The following is a 17,573-nucleotide window of genomic DNA, read 5'->3' on the forward strand; positions in this document are numbered from 1 at the left end:
TGGAGTAACTATGGAGAATAGTATGGAAACTTCTTTAAAAACTAGGAATAAAATGACCATCTGACCCAGAAATCTCACTACTGAGCTATACCCTGAGAATCGCAATTCTGAAAGACACATGCATTCCAATGTTCATTGCAGCATTATTCATAATAGCCAGGACGCGGAAGCAATCTAGATGTCCATCAACAGATGAATGGATAAAGAAATTGTAATACATATATGCGAGGGAATATTGCTCAGTCATAAAAGCAATGAATTCGAGTCAGTTCTAGCGAGGTGGATGAAGCTAGAGCCTATTATAGTGAAGTAGGTCAGAAGAGAAAAATAGATATCATATATTAACACATATATGTGGAATCTAGAAAAATGGTACTGATGAACCTATTTGCAGGGCAGGAATACAGACTCAGACATACAGAACAGACTTATGGACACAGCCAGGGAGGGAGAGAGTGGGGCAGAGTACCACTGAAACATACTATATGTAAAACAAATGAAGTGAAGTGAAAGTCACTCAGTCATGTCCAACTCTTTGTGACCCTATGGACTATATAGCCCATGGGATTCTCCAGGCCAGAATACTGGAGTGGGTAGCCTTTCTCTTCTCCAGGGGATCTTCCAAACCCAGGATTGAACCCAGGTCTCCCGCGTTGCAGGTGGATTCTTTACCAGCTGAGCCACAAGAAAGTGAAAGTGTTAGTCGCTCCATTGTGCCTGACTCTTTGTGACCCCGTGGATTGCAGCCCACCAAGCTCCTCTGTCCATGGGATTTCCCAGGCAAGGATACTGGAGTGGGTAGCCATTTCCTTTTCCAGGGGATCTTACCGACCCAGGGACTGAACCCAGGTCTCCTACACTGCAGGCAGATTCTTTACTTACTGAGCTCCCAGGAAGCCCATAAGGGAAGCCCAAAAATGGATAGCCACTGGGAATTCGCTGTATGACACAGAGAGCTCAAACCATGCTTTGTGACAATCTGGAGAGGTGGGAGGTGAGAGGGAGGTTCAAGAGTGTGGGGGTATGTGTATACCTATGGCCGATTCCGGAGAAGGCAATGGCACCCCACTCCAGTACTCTTGCCTGGAGAATCCCATGGGCGGAGAAGCCTGGTAGGCTGCAGTCCATGGGGTCGCTAAGAGTTGGACATGACTGAGCGACTTCACTTTCACTTTTCACTTTCATGCATTGGAGAAGGAAATGGCAACCCACTCCAGTGTTCTTGCCTGGAGAATCCTGGGGACGGGGGAGCCTGGTGGGCTGCCGTCTATGGGGTCACACATAGTTGGACACAACTGAAGTGACTTAGCAGCAGCAGCAGCATGGCCAATTCATGTTGATGGCAGAAACCAACACAACATTGTAAGGCAATTATCCTCCAGTTAAAAATAAATTAAAAAATAATTAACAATGGAAGAAAGCATGGTAGAGTGATGAGCCAGAAGGAAATAAAAGCTCAGATTCAACACCCTCTAAAATAAGACCCCAGTGAACAATGGAGGTCACCATTATCTTCATTACCCCACCATAGTTTGGTCTTAGGTCAAACAACAGGAAGTGAACACAGCTCCGCCCATCAACAGAAAATTGGATTAAAGAGTTACTGAGCATGGCCTCGCCCATCAGAACAAGACCCAGTTTCCCCCAGTCAATGTCTCCCATCAGGAAGCTTCCTTAAGCCTCTTATCCTTCTCCATCAGCAGAACAAGACCCAGTTTCCCCCAGTCAATGTCTCCCATCAGGAAGCTTCCTTAAGCCTCTTATCCTTCTCCATCAGAGGGCAGACAGACTGGAAACCACTATCACAGAAAACTAACCAATCTGATCACAGGGACCACAGCCTTGTCTAACTCAGTGAAACTATGAGCCATGCCATGTGGGGCCACCCAAGATGGACGGGTCATGGTGGAGAGTTCTGACAAAATATGATCCACTGGAGAAGGGAATGGCCAACCACTTCAGTATTCTTGCCTTGAGAACCCCATGAATAGTATAAAAGGCAAAAAGATAGGACACTGAAAGATGAACTCCCCAGGTCAGTAGGTGCCCAATATGCTACTGGAGAAGAGTGGAGAAATAACTCCAGAAAGAATGAAGAGATGGAGTCAAAGCAAAAACAATGTCCAGGTGTGAATGTGACTGGTGATGGAAGTAAAGTCTGATGCTGTAAAGACCAATATTGCATAGGAACCTGGAATGTTAGGTCCATGAATCAAGGCAAATTGGAAGTGCTCAAACAGGAGATGGCAAGAGTGAACATCTACATTTTAGGAATCAACAAACTAAAATGGACTGGAATGGGCGAATTTAACTCACATGACCATTATATCTACTACTGTGGGCAAGAATCCCTTAGAAGAAATGGAGTAGCCCTAATATTCAACAAAAGAGTCCGAAGTGCAGTATTTGGATGCAGTCTCAAAAATGACAGAATGATCTCTGTTCATTTCCAAGGCAAACCATTCAATATAACAGTAATCCAAGTCTATGCCCCGACCACTAATGCTGAAGAAGCTGAAATTGAATGGTTCTATGAAGACCTACAAGACCTTTTAGAACTAACACCCAAAAAAGATGTCCTTTTCATTATAGGGGACTGGAATGCAAAAGTAGGAAGTCAAGAGATACCTGGAGTAACAGGCAAGTTTGGCTTGGGAGTACAAAATGAAGCAGGGCAAAAGCTAACAGAATTTTGCCAAGGGAATGCACTGGTCATAGCAAACACCCTCTTCCAACAACACGAGAAGACTCTACACATGAACAGCACCAGATGGTCAATACCGAAATCAGATTGATTGCATTCTTTGCAGCCAAAGATGGAGAAGCTCTATACAGTCAGCAAAAACAAGATTAGTAGCTGACTGTGGCTCAGATCGTGAACTCCTAATTGCGAAATTCAAACCTAAATTGAAGAAAGTATGGAAAACCACTAGATCATTCAGTATGACCTAAATCAAATCCCTTATGATTATACAGTGGAAGTGACAAATAGATTCAAGGGATTAGATCTGATAGACAGAGTACCTGAAGAGCTATGGAGGGAGGTTTGTGACATAGTACAGGAGGCAGTGATCAAGACCATCCCCAAGAAAAAGAAATGCAAAAAGGCAAAATGGTTGTCTGAGAAGGCCTTACAAATAGCCAAGAAAAGAAGAGATGTGAAAGGCAAAGGAGAAAAGGAAAGATATACCCATTCAAATGGGTATTTGAATCCAGAGTTCCAAAGAATAGCAAGGAGAGATAAGAAAGCCTTCTTCAGTGATCAATGCAAAGAAATAGAGGAAAGCAATAGAATGGGAAAGACTAGAGAGCTCTTCAAGAAAATCAGAGATAGCAAGGAAAACTTTCATGCAAAGATGGGCACAATGAAGGACAGAAATGGTATGGACCTAACAGAAGCAGAAGATATTAAAACAAGGTGGCAAGAATACACAGAAGAACTATACAAAAAAAGACCTTTATGACCCAGATAACCACGATGGTGTGATCCCCCACCTAGAGCCAGCCATCCTGGAATGCGAAGTCAAGTGGGCCTTAGGAAGCATCACTACTAAAAGGTCAGTTTTCATTCCAATCGCAAAGAAAGGCAATGCCAAAAAATGTTCAAACTACTGCACAATTGCACTCATCTCACATACTAGCAAAGTAATGCTCAAAAGTCTCCAAGCCAGGCTTCAACAGTATGTGAACTGTGAACTTCCAGATGTTCAAGCTGGATTTAGAAAAGGCAGAGGAACCAGAGATCAAATTGCCAATATGCATTAGATCATTGAAAAAGCAAGAGAGTTCCAGAAAAAAAAAAATCTACTTCTGCTTTATTGACTACACCAAATCCTTTGACTGTGTTCAGTTCAGTTCAGTCACTCAGTCGTGTCCGACTCTTTGCGACCCCATGAATCGCAGCATGCCAGGCCTCCCTGTCCATCACCAACTCTTGGAGTTCACTCAGACTCACGTCCATCGAGTCAGTGATGCCATCCAGCCATCTCATCCTCTGTCGTCCCCTTCTCCTCCTGCCCCAAATCCCTCCCAGCATCAGAGTCTTTTCCAATGAGTCAACTCTTCGCATGAGGTAGCCAAAGTACTGGAGTTTCAGCTTTAGCATCATTCCTTCCAAAGAAATCCCAGGGCTGATCTTCAGAATGGACTGGTTGGATCTCCTTGCAGTCCAAGGGACTCTCAAGAGTCTTCTCCAACACCACAGTTCAAAAGCATCAATTCTTCAGCACTCAGCCTTCTTCACAGTCCAACTCTCACATCTATACATGACCACAGGAAAAACCATAGCCTTGACTAGACAGACCTTTGTTGGCAAAGTAATGTCTCTGCTTTTGAATATGCTATCTAGGTTGGTCATAACTTTCCTTCCAAGGAGTAAGTGTCTTTTAATTTCATGGATGCAGTCAACAAACTGTGGAAAATTCTTCAAGTTATGGGAATACCAGACCACCTGACCTGCCTCCTGAGAAATCTGTATGCAGGTCAAAAGCAACAGTTAGAACTGGACATGGAACAACAGACTGGTTCCAAGTTGGGAAAGGAATACATCAAGGCTGTATATTGTCACCTTGCTTATTTAACTTATATGCAGAGTACATCATGAGAAATGCTGGGCTGGATGAAGCACAAGCTGGAATCAAGATTGCTGGGGGAAATATCAATAATCTCAGATATGCAGATGACACCACCCTTATGGCAGAAAGCGAAGAACTAAAGAGCCTCTTGATGAAAGTGAAAGAGGAGAGTGAAAAAGTTTGCTTACAACTCAAATTTCAGAAAACTAAGGTCATAGCATCTGGTCCCATCACTTCATGGCAAATAGATGGGGAAACAATGGAAACAGTGACCGACTTTATTTTTTGGGGCTCCAAAATCACTGCAGATGGTGACTGCAGACATGAAATTAAAAGAGGCTTGTTCCTTGGAAGAAGAGCTATGACCAAACTAGACAGCATATTAAAAAGCAGAGACATTACTTTGCTGACAAAGGTCTGTCTAGTCAAAGCTGTGGTTTTTCCAGTAGTCACATACAGATGTGAGAGTTGGACCATAAAGAAAGCTGAGCACAGAAGAATTGATACTTTTGAACTGTGGTGTTGGAGAAGACTCTTGAGAGTCCCTTGGACTGCAAGGAGATCAAACCAGTCAATCTTAAAGGAAATCAATCCTGAATATTTACTGGAAGGACTGATACTGAAGCTAAAGCTCCAATACTTTGGTTACCTGATGCAAAGAAGTGACTCATTGGGAAAGACCCTGATGCTGGGAAAGATTGAAGGTAGGAGGAGAAGGGGACAACAGAAGATGAGATAGTTGGATGGCATCACCGACTTGATGGACATGAATTTGAGCAAGCTCAGGGAGCTGGTAATGGACAGGGAAGTCTGGTGCGCTGCAGTCCATGGAGTTGCAAAGAGTCAGACACGACTGAATTGAACTGAACTGAACAAAAGCATCACAGTATCAGTAGTTAACATTTAGTGAATGCTCTGTGTGTCGATTGCTGCCAAGGGCTTTCCACATATCACTTCATTTCATTCTCAACCAACCTTGGAATGCAGTTGGTGAAGTTGATGCTGCTGATGATGAAGGATACGACATCTTCCAGGTGATAAAAGGAGGCTGAGAGAAGTTGGGCTTGTCTAAGATCCCACAGCTGTAAGGGGCAGAACCACCGCCTAAACTCATGACTGTGTGAAAAGCGCTGGTGACCCATTCACTTACAAGCTTGTGGTCTCTTTTGATCCAGATCATAGCCTCCTTTTACTTATTTATTTTTTAGTCTCTTTTTTAAAGTTATTTTTATTTATTTGGTTGTGCCAGCTTTAGTTGTGGCACACAGGGTCTTTAATCTTTAGTTTTGGCATGCGAACTCTTTTTTCACTTATGGGAACTCCCCCCACACACACTTTTTTTTTTAAGTTGCAGCATCCTGGGTCATCTAGTTGCAGCATGCAGGATCTAGTTACCTGACAAGGGGTGGAACCCAGGCCCCTCTGTGGTGGGAGTGTCAAGTCTTAGCCATGAGACCACCAGGGACGTCCTCAGCTCATAGCCTCTTGACATAAGCAGAGCAGCACTCATTAAAATGATTCCCATTTTACAGATAGCAATACTGAGACCCAGAGAAGTGGAATGTTTTGCCCAAACTTTGAGCAGCCATGGAGAGACCCCAGGCCTCTACGTCCCTGTTTCAGGCATTTTAGGATGAGGTGGCTGGATCACAAGGAGTCCAGCACGTCCCTCTGAGACTTTACCCCTTTGCAAGAGAGACTGAGGAACCAGCTCATCCAGGCCTCATCCTCCATGGACAATGGAGCAGCTGGAGTCAGGAGAGGGCCAGGGACCCTCCCCTACCTCCCGAGGTTCTGAGAGTACAGAGGACCTAGATGTTCCAGCTTTTCTCATGGATATATTCAAACTGTATTATTATCTTCTTTTCTTTCTTTCTTTTTTTTTGACATACCACAGGGCATGTGGGATCTTAGCTTCCCAACCCAGGATTGAACCCACACCCCCTGCAGTGGAAGTGAGGAGTCTTAACCACTGGACTGCCAGGGAAGTCCTGTAACATTATCTTATAATGTAGTCTTCCTGCTTATTCTGGGTCCCTTGCTATTATCCACTATTGGGGTGAAAAAAAAATTTTTTTTAAACTTTACATAATTGTATTAGTTTTGCCAAATATCAAAATGAATCCGCCACAGGTATACATGTGTTCCCCATCCTGAACCCTCCTGCCTCCTCCCTCCCCATACCATCCCTCTGGGTCGTCCCAGTGCACCAGCCCCAAGCATCCAGTATCATGCATCGAACCTGGACTGGCAACTCGTTTCATACATGATATTTTACATGTTTCAATGCCATTCTCCCAAATCTTCCCACCCTCTCCCTCTCCCACAGAGTCCATAAGACTGTTCTATACATCAGTGTCTCTTTTGCTGTCTTGTACACAGGGTTATTGTTACCATCTTTCTAAATTCCATATATATGCGTTAGTATACTGTATTGGTGTTTTTCTTTCTGGCTTACTTCACTCTGTATAATAGGCTCCAGTTTCATCCACCTCATTAGAACTGATTCAAATGTATTCTTTTTAATGGCTGAGTGAAAAAATTTTAATGTCAGCTTGATGCTTTAAAATTGACCTCGAACTTTCCAGAGAATAACTGTTCTCAGGTCTATGCTTTCTTGCTTTATCTGCAGAGATGCTGTGTCCATGAAAATCCCTGGAAACTGTTGGTAGTTCGTTCCCACGGACATGTATTTCGGAGTGAAGGGATCATTGTATTATCTAGTTTTGTTGTAAACATTTCCCACATGATTGGGTTTTGTTAACTAGTTGCTCTGTTTTCAAGTGGAAATCTCATGGAGATTCAAACCTTGTACGCAGCCACAGCTCCTGTCTTCCCCATTATTCTTCGAGGATGCCAAAAGTTGGAGTGCTAACTGTTAAAGGGACTCCAAGGGGCTGGTGGTCACAATGTCTGAAGCTAAAGGCGCCGCTACCAGCGTGGTTTAGGTGTTTCAGGATTCACACTGAACCACAGGCTACAAGGCACGTTGTGCCCATGCGGGTGACAGTAAGGCCTGTCGATGGCCGTCTTGTCACATTCAAGGGACGCAACTCAGTCAGCCCCTTCCTTCCATCCTGGATGCCTCTGCTGTTTTCCTGCAAGCTCGTTAACAGAATTGGCTGCCATGGTGGCAGTTCAGAAAGGGTTAGAAAAATCCATCCGGAAGTGACTTTTACCTAGACTTTTCCTGATGTGTCACCAAGCAGCCTCTCAATGCTTTCCTACTGTATCCTCCAACTGCTGACTGATGTTAGGGTGTTCTCTCTGACCCCAAATTTTCTCTTACAAAGTATGTTTACAGTTGCCCATATAGACCCTTTCTGCCTCTTGACATGAATGTCCTCTGGAACAGAGCTTGGCCCCAGAAACTCTATAGCGGGAGGACTAATTGGTAAGCTCCTTATCCACTCACCATTCCACCATGGGGTTATAGTCATCCATGTGCAAGTTCCCACCAATCCCATATCTGTCCCTGAGTGGCTCCCAGGGATGGCCACCAGGGTGTGCCTCTCAGCTGTGGTTTTCCACGGCTGTTCGGTTCTGATTTCCACCAGGAGGAGCTGAGAACTGTCTCATGAACAGTATCTCTTTTTAAACTTTTGAAAAATGTATTTATTATTTATTTTTGGCTGCACTGGGTCTTCATTGCTGTACACGGGCTTTCTCTAGTTGCGGTGAGCGAGGGCTACTGTCTAATTGCCGTGCATGGGCTTCTCATTGTGGTGGCTTCTCTTGCTGGAGAGCACAGGCTCTAAGTGCGTGGGCTTCAGTAGTTGGGCTTAGTTGCTCCAAGGCATGTGGAATCTCCCCAGACCAGGGATCGAACCCACATCCCCAGCATTGGCAGGTGGATTCCTATCCATTGTGCCACTAAGGAAGTTCATGAGCATTTTCAGTTGGAGCTGTGTCAGTAAATTCTTATAGGCCAACCATTTCCACGTGGTGTAGAGAGTCCACTGGTTGAAGATAAAAATTTCCACCTTATTCCTACAGTCAGTGGGGCCAACCTTTGTACATTGTATCTGCTGAGATTTGTTAATCCTTGAGGTTCTGTATCAGTTAGTTATTGCTTTATAACAAACAACCCCCAAAAGTGGTAGTTTAAAACATTGCACATTTATTATTACACACAAGTCTCTGGATTAGCTGGGCAGTTCTTCTGGCCTGGGATGTATTCAGTGGTCAGCAGTGGGTTGGGAAGGCAACTCTGCTGATGTTGGCTTGGATCTCCCACGTGTCTAGGGATAAGCTGACTGTAGGCTGGTCCAGTATAGTCTTGAATGGGATGGATTCTCCTGCACGTGATTTCTCATCCTCCAGCACCCGAGCTGGGCTTGTCCACACGGAGATGGCAGGGTTCAGTTCAGTTCAGTTCAGTCGCTCAATCATGCCCCACTCTTTGCAACCACATGGACTGATGGCAGGGTTGCTAGAGAGAAATGGCACACAAAGCCTTTCGAGGCCAAGGCATGGCGCTGTGTGACCTTGTCCACATTCTATATGGCCAAGCCAGTCACGGGCTTCCCAGGTAGCACCAGTGGTAAAGAATCCCCCTGCCAAGCAGGAGATGCAAGAGATGCGGGTTCAGTCCTTGGATCGGGAAGATCCCCTGGAGAAGGAAATGGCAACCCACTCCAGTATGCTTGCCTGGGAAATTCCATGGACAGAGGAGCCTGGCGGGCTGCAGCCCACGGGGTCACAGAGAGTCGGACATGACTGAGCACACGTGTGTTGCTGTTTGTTGTGGGAGACTTGGTGGCGTTGGTAGTTAAGCCAGTCACAAGTTTCAACCCAGCATCGGAGTGAGAGGAGACTACAGAGTTTCAGGGCAAATAGTGTGAATCCAGAGGGGCCAAAAATAGGGGCCACAAATGCAGTTAACTCACCACAAACCCCATGATTTTCCCTATGACAGTCAATCATGGTGACAATAAATTATGGACTGCTCAAAACTTGACTTATAATAGTTCACTATTCTATGCTGCATTCTCAGAATTAATATTTACCAGGTTCTGAATTTGTATCATTAAGGGAATTCCCTGATGGTCTAGTTGTTAGGACTCGGCCTTTCACTGCTGGGGCCCAGGTTAGAGCCCTGGTCAGGAATCTAAGATCCTGCAAGCCACAGAGTGAAGCCAAGAAAAATTGTTTTATATTGTTAGGTTTCACAGGTACTGCTCTTACACAGAAAAGTTTGAATCCCTAGGATTTTTGATCAATGCAAAGAAATAGAGGGAAACAACAGAATGGGAAAGACTAGAGATCTCTTCAAGAAAATTAGAGATACCAGGGGAACATTTCATGCAAAGATAGGCTCTATAAAGGACAGAAATGGTATGGACCTAACAGAAGCAGAAGATATTAAGAAGAGGTGGCAAGAATAAACAGGAGAACTGTACAAAAAAGATCTTCATGACCCAGATAATCACGATGATGTGATCACTCACCTAGAGCCAGACATCCTGGAATGTGAAGTCAAGCGGGCCTTAGAAAGCATCATGACAAACAAAGCTAGTGGAGGTGATGGAATTCCAGTTGAGCTATTTCAAATCCTGAAAGATGATGCTGTGAAAGTGCTGCACTCAATATGCCAGCAAATTTGGAAAACTCTGCAGTGGCTACAGGACTGGAAAAGGACAGTTTTCATTCCAATCCCAGAGAAAGGCAATGCCAAAGAATGCTCAAACTACCGCACAATTGCACTCATCTCACACGCTAGTAAGGTAATGCTCAAAATTCTCCAAGCCAGGCTTCAGCAATACGTGAACCCTGAACTTCCAGATGTTCAAGCTGGTCTTAGAAAAGGCAGAGGAACCAGAGACCAAATTGCCAACATCCGCTGGATCATTGAAAAAGCAAGAGAGTTCCAGAAAAACATCTATTTCTGCTTTATTGACTATGCTAAAGCCTTTGACTGTGTGGATCACAATAAACTGTGGAAAATTCTTCAAGAGATGGGACTACCAGACCACCTGACCTGCCTCCTGAGAAATCTGTATGCAGGTCAAAAGCAACAGTTAGAACTGGTCATGGAACAACAGACTGGTTCCAAGTAGGAAAAGGAGTACGTCAAGGCTGTATATTGTCACCCTGCTTATTTAACTTATATGCAGAGTACATCATGAGAAACGCTGGGCTGAAAGAAGCACAAGCTGGAATCAAGATTGCCGGGAGAAATATCAATAACCTCAGATATGCAGATGACACCACCCTTATGGCAGAAAGTGAAGAGGAACTAAAAAGCCTGTTGATGAAGGTGAAAGTGGAGAGTGAAAAAGTTGGCTTAAAACTCAACATTCAGAAAACGAAGATCATGGCATCTGGTCCCATCAGTTCATGGGAAATAGATGGGGAAACAGTGGAAACAGTGTCAGACTTTATTTTTTTGGGCTCCAAAATCACTGCAGATGGTGACTGCAGACATGAAATTAAAAGACGCTTACTCCTTGGAAGGAAAGTTATGACCAACCTAGATAGCATATTCAAAAGCAGAGACATTACTTTGCCAACAAATGTCCATCTAGTCAAGGCTATGGTTTTTCCAGTGGTCATGAATGGATGTGAGAGTTGGACTGTGAAGAAAGCTGAGTGCCGAAGAATTGATGCTTTGAACTGTGGTGTTGGAGAAGACTCTTGAGAGTCCCTTGGACTGCAAGGAGATCCAACCAGTCCATTCTGAAGGAGATCAGCCCTGGGATTTCTTTGGAAGGAATGATGCTAAAGCTGAAACTCTAATACTTTGGCCACCTCATGTGAAGAGTTGACTCATTGGAAAAGACTCTGATGCTGGGAGGGATTGGGGGCAGGAGGAGAAGGGGACGACAGAGGATGAGATGGCTGGATAGCATCACCGACTCGATGGACCTGAGTCTGAGTGAACTCCGGGAGTTGGTGATGGACAGGGAGGCCTAGCGTGCTGCGATTCATGGGGTCACAGAGTTGGACACAACTGAGCGACTGAACTGAACTGATGGGGCCGGATGCCATCTTGCTACAAATCCCGTCCTTATCAATAGAGGGCGCTGAAGAGCGAGTGCTCCGCTCTTGCAGGCAGTTTTCCCAAAAGCTCCTCTGGGGTACAGCTTTCTCTGGCATCTGCCTCATGCAGAATGGTTTTTCCCGTGACCAGCTCTTGCTGAAGTCAGCTTCCCCAGATCCCAGTTTCTGAGCACGTGGTGGCCAGCAGTGCCCAGCAGCCCGCAGCTGCCCCTGGCATATCCTCTGGCAGCTTTGCAGTGTTGCCAGCAAAGCACTCTAGCAACTTCTCACTGCCCTCTCTGTTGAAATCTGGCCCCCGTCTGGAAGCCAGGGGGAAGCGGCCATGCTTCCTTGGACACTGTATCTCAGCACTGGGGTGGAAGCTGCTCCCTATCCCTGCTGACTCTTTGTTCTTTAGAGTTTTCTTTAACTCTTACCAGTAAGTTCTCTGGGCTTCCCTGGTGGCTCCGCAGTAAAGAATCCACCTTTCACTGCAGGAGACATGGGTTCAATCCCCGGGTCAGGAAGATCCCCTGAAGGAGGGCACAGCAACCGACTCCAATATTCTTGCCTGGAGAATCCCATGGACAGAGGAGCCTGGCAGGCTACAGTCCATGGGGCCCCAAAGAGTCAGATACAACCTGGCCACTAAACAGCAACAATATAGTAAGTCCTCTATTATTCCAACCCCTAGAAATAATTGTTTATAATAAACTTGCCCTGTTCAAATCACTGTGTGGACTCTGCCTTCTGATTGGACCCTGGATGATAAAACAATGTCACCTCTGATAGTAACCTCTGATAGTCTGTAAGGTATATTTCTTTTTCAAACTGAGACAGGCTGGGACCTGGGACCTCAGGCTCTGCTGCAATGCTTGCACCTGGACAAATGTCTCTTCAAGCAACAAAAATACAAACAAACTAAGGGACTAAAAATAACTGCATGAATGTGTGGTTGGGACAAATTATGGACAAGATACAAACAGACCAAATAAACGCAACTGTTTATTTGCTTCTGAAAGGCCAGGAGCAAAAGCAAGATACTGTGCATGCCCCTTGCACACAATACCATCAAAAGGATAGGTAGACCACTTAAGCCATCCCTCTGACCCGACCCCTGGGCACTCCTCTGCCCTCACTCTATACAAGGAACCAGCTTGCTCCCTGCTCTGGGGAAGCAAGCAGGGGAAATTGTTACTTGTTTTTGTTCCTTCTTGCTGCAGTAGGGACCCCGATAAAGTCTTGTGCCGTGGTCCAGCCCCGGTGGATCCAGGGGTTTCAAAGGGGAGACGGCTTCGGCGATCAGGAAACAAAGAGTGGTTAAATAAGGATAGCTCAGTGAGGAAATTCAGTGGAGAAAAGAGGCTGAATAATTCAGCCGAAGGTGAGAGAAAGAATGACATGGGGAGACCAAGCTTTGGTGAACAAGGCCCGCACTTTATTTTCCAAAGTAGTTTTTATACCTTAAGTTATGCATAGAGGATAATGGGGGAAGGGGTAGAGTCATGCAGTAAGCCAGGCTTTCTTTCTGCAAACTTATCATATGCAAAAGTTTAGGTGATTTGCATCATCTTCTGGCCCGGAGGCCTGTTAACATTTTAAGACCCTTTCTTCAGAAAACTTATTTTTCTCTAAAGGTGATTAGTCAGGCGCCACCCTCCAAAAGCATAAAGTTGCATTCCTACAGAGCAAAGGTGTGGTGGGCTAAAACAAGAAAAAGAATTAACTCAAGGGTCCCAGGTTACAAACATTAAAGCTACTACTTACACCAATCATATTAATCAATACACTGCCAGGGACACAGCAGGTAAGGGATATGGAGACTTAGCAGCAAACATTGGCCCAACAAGTGAAAAACCCTTCACCAATACAATTTCTAATCAATCTTTTAACTGCTCAAAGGAATCTGTATTTAGACAGTTTAGAACATCTCGTGCCTCTCACAGTTGGGAGGCTCTGAGCAATCACATGTGGCCGGAAAAACCTATTCAGGCAGGCTAGAGGACTTCCAAAGGAGTTTGTAGGTTGAAACACTATCACATCCAGGAACTTTATTAACTGGAGCTGTAAGTTAACTCTTTTTTTCAGAGAGAGGTAGTGGGGGACAGCCCCCCGTAAAGTCAGAGGTGTAGGTGAGAGCACAAAGCAGAAAGTAGGCAGACTCTGCCTACTTTTGGGGTAGATTGGAAATGGGACCCCTGCACAAAGCTAGGACACTTGAAGACTGCAATTGCTTTGTAAAGAGGGAAAACAAATTTCCCACTGGCCCAGGGAGGCAGCCAGGAAGCTTGTCTCAGCTGTGACTCTGCCTGGAAAAACATGCTCTTTCCTCTTCAGAAAGGCATGGGGCCTGAATCAGCCCATGGGGTGGGACACTCAAATTACTATAAAAGTTAATCTATCTACCTAGGTTTTGGGGGTAGATGCTCGAGAATTTCCAGGGGGACTCCTGAGGCTCGATCCCGCCTTTGTGTATGCCGAACCTCCTTCCTCATGACCTTTGCCGAGTGGAGCTCCTCACCGCCGGCTCCCGACAGTCTTGCCTGAATTTTTTTTCTGGACTCTTTTCATCAATTTCTATTGATCGGGGAAGTCAGAGAACCCTGGTCGGTAACAAAACTGTCCTTAGTTATTCTCCCTGACTTTTTTTCATGGATGAATTTCAAAATCAGTTTTCAAAAGCTAGGAAACAACCCTTAAGATTTTGGTTAGGACAGTCTTGAAATACCATGTTAAGTTGTTGACAATGGTCATCTTTACAATAATGAGTCTTCCTATCTGGAAACATGAATTAGCTCTAGAGGTAAGTAATGCTCCTAATTGTTCTGTCTTCTTATTTCTGCTCACGGGAAATTTGTCTTCATTTGACTGTGATCATGTTTTGTTTTTGTTTTTTTTTTCTTTTTTTTTTGACTGTGAGCATGTTAAGAAGAGCTGTGTTCTACTGAAGTCTCACAGCTGCTCCTGCTGGACATCCAAGACATAGGAACAGCCTGGGATTAACTTTTATGGTAATTTGAGTGTCCCACCCCATGGGCTGATTCAGGCCCCATGCCTTTCTGAAGAGGAAAGAGCATGTTTTTCCAGGCAGAGTCACAGCTGAGACAAGCTTCCTGGCTGCCTCCCTGGGCCAGTGGGAAATTTGTTTTCCCTCTTTACAAAGCAATTGCAGTCTTCAAGTGTCCTAGCTTTGTGCAGGGGTCCCATTTCCAATGCATCCCCTCTCAAAACCTGAGGTTTCATTACGATTTCCCAGATGGTACAGAGGAAAAGAATCTGCCAGCAATGCAAGAGACCCGGGTTTGATCCCTGGGTTGGGAAGATCCCTTGGAGAAGGGAATGGCAACCTACTCCAGTATCCTTGCCTGGAGAATTCCATAGACAGAGGAGCCTCATGGGCTACAGTCCATGGGTCTTGAAAGAGTCAAGACACGAGTGAGCGACTAACACTTTCAATTTTACTTCATTTTTCCAGAGTGTAGGTAAAAACCCGAGTCTCCCCCCTTGGGGAGCCTGCAAGTGAGAGAGTCAGTTCCTAGGCAAGTTGATAGGGAGTCTAGGGGTCCCCAGGGAGAGAGGGGTCTGGAATCCTCAAGGAGGAAGAAAGGACAAACTTTTTTGTCTTTCTCTACATTCCTTAGGATTATATAACAATAATGTATCCTGCCTAAGGACAGTCTTTGGATTCAACCTTTTGTTATCTTAAAATGTTAATTATGGGAGTAGACCTGGTCTTTACAAGGATGTATCTTGCCTGAGGACAGTGTTACCTTAAGATGTAAATTATGGGAGTGGGTCTGATGAGGTCTTTGCAACCTCCAGACATTCTTTGGCTTATATAACTTCATTGTTAACACTAGCAAGCGGGTACTCTTTCTGCCCCCTTCTGATGCCTATGTCAGAAGCTTTCTCTTTATACTTTAATAAAACTTTATTACACAAAAGCTCTGAGCAATCAAGCCTCATCTCTGGCCCCGGATTGAATTCTTCTCCTCCGGGGGCCAAGAATCCCGGTGTATTCGCGTGATTAAACAACAACCTTTCATCCTGGGGGCTCGTCCGGGATCCTTCAGGACAAGGTAAGGAAGCTTGGAGCTTTAGTTCTTTGTTCTCTTAGCGAACACGTTTTCTGCTGTGCTTTACTAACTCTACCGTGTGCTTGTGTGAATGAATGGCAGGCCCTGCGTGAAGCAAGTAAGGGGCCCTGCTCTGCGGTTCCACAGTGATCTCATACGGCTTATGGCAGAAACCTGTCGGGCCATTGTACCAACCTGCCAATGCCAAGAGGCACCCAGTGTCTCCTTTGGGAACCGACCAGAAATGGGCAAACATGTGGACCGAACTTTCCTTTCTCGGTCAAACTTTTCGGTCTCTTTGACCATTTCATAACTCCTTGGGAATTAGAAGTACTAACCTAATCTATCAGATCATAGACTTTCAAGGGACTTGTGATCTATACTGTTACTGTATACTGTGGCTTAGGTCCCAAACTTGGATTGGTAGTCAAGAAAGCGCCTAGCCTCCCTAGGAATCGAAAGTTCGGAAGCTAGGTGGAGCTCTAGCTCCCAGAACATCTCTGAGGTTAAAGGTTACTCAGATTGGGACTGCAATGGGTTTTTTCCTTTGGTAACGCCGGCTTTTAGTGGATCAGAGGAGGCTGTTATACTGGTGTGGTGATGCTTGGGAAGAACGTCTCAGTTTTATGTTCGCGTCGGTCTTATTGTGGTCAGGAAATACTCAGGGTCGTGCATAGGCACTCAGGTGACGAATGTTTCCCACAGCGGTTTTAGCTTGGGAGGCATTCCGGAAGGTTACTCTTATTCACCCCGGGTGACTTCAGAGGCAAGCAAGGTTAAGGGTGAAGAGCTGGACGTCAAGTAGGGATGCTATCAAGTCTACCCCTGGTACATCCCCACTCCATCTCGGTGGTAGAACCGGGAGGGATGAGTACGGCGCCTGCGTCGGTAAGGGACAGACTAAGTCCGACCAGGAAGGAAAAGCTTTTGGTGTAACATCTGTCTACACCCCCATCTAGAGCAGGGAGGGACGCCTCCGGTAGAAAAATGGCGCTGGTCGCTTTTTTTCTCTCTTACAGATGGGAGCTAACAATTCCAGCCTCGCTCCTTTGAACTGTGTCCGAAAAACTGGGATAGATTTGATCCCCAGGGCTTAAAGAAGACACACCTGGTCTTCCTATGTGATACTGCATGGCCTCGGTATCCATTGGAGGACGGCGAACGGTGGCCAGTTGGAGGGTCTCTTAAGTATAATACTGTTCTACAATTAGACCGGTTCTGTAAGGAACAAGGGAAATGGGTAGAAGTAGCATATGTGTTGCCCTTTTTCTCTCTGCGAAATATGCCAGACTTATTTCCTAAGTCCTAAGGGTATAGATTTTGGCGTGAAACCTTCAGCTCCTTCCTGTCCTCTTACTTTGCCCCCGTACTGGGGACTCCAAACTGGGATTCAAACTGCCCACATGGAGGTCCAAACAACCCCTGTCTCAGTACGACCTCAGACTACTCTGGTTTCAGTAAAAACTCAGACCATCGAAGTAAGAGATGAGATGGAGGACAGGAGACGGAGAGAAGGGGAAAAACAGGTTTCTCCAATCTATCCCTGGGATCATATGCGCAGAGCAGCCAGAGAGACTGAGGAACAGCCACACAAGCTGTTGCCTCTTTATGAAATACCCACCAGGAGAAATAATCAGTCTGTGAGAGTTAATAAGCCTTTTTCTTATCAAGAAATACAAAGAATCAAGGAGGATCTGGGAGACTATTTAGAGGACCCAGAAAAATATATTAGAGCTTTTAAAGGTGTTACTCTGCTTTATGACCTCACTTGGAAGGATGTGATGTATATCTTGGGACAAATGCTGACTCCCGAGTCAAAGACTCGAGTTCTGGGGAAAGCGGTTGCTTATGGAGATGAATGGCTTGGTAATGAATCAGTAGGGAAGAGGGAGAACGAGATAGCGGCCCTCCCCACTGGGAATCAGGCGGTCCCAACTATAGA

The 17,573-nt window shown here is 45.3% G+C and overlaps 1 long non-coding RNA gene across 1 annotated transcript; it reads left to right on the forward strand.

Moving 5' to 3' along the window:
- Positions 1-14,481: 14,481 nt before the first annotated feature.
- Positions 14,482-17,154, forward strand: LOC129652293 (uncharacterized). The gene is made up of 2 exons (XR_008714521.1): positions 14,482-15,634; positions 16,651-17,154. It is a non-coding gene; the product is annotated as an uncharacterized LOC129652293 (long non-coding RNA).
- Positions 17,155-17,573: the final 419 nt, after the last annotated feature.

This window comes from Bubalus kerabau, chromosome 5 (assembly GCF_029407905.1).
Source record: "Bubalus kerabau isolate K-KA32 ecotype Philippines breed swamp buffalo chromosome 5, PCC_UOA_SB_1v2, whole genome shotgun sequence".
Classification (NCBI taxonomy): Eukaryota; Metazoa; Chordata; class Mammalia; order Artiodactyla; family Bovidae; genus Bubalus; species Bubalus kerabau.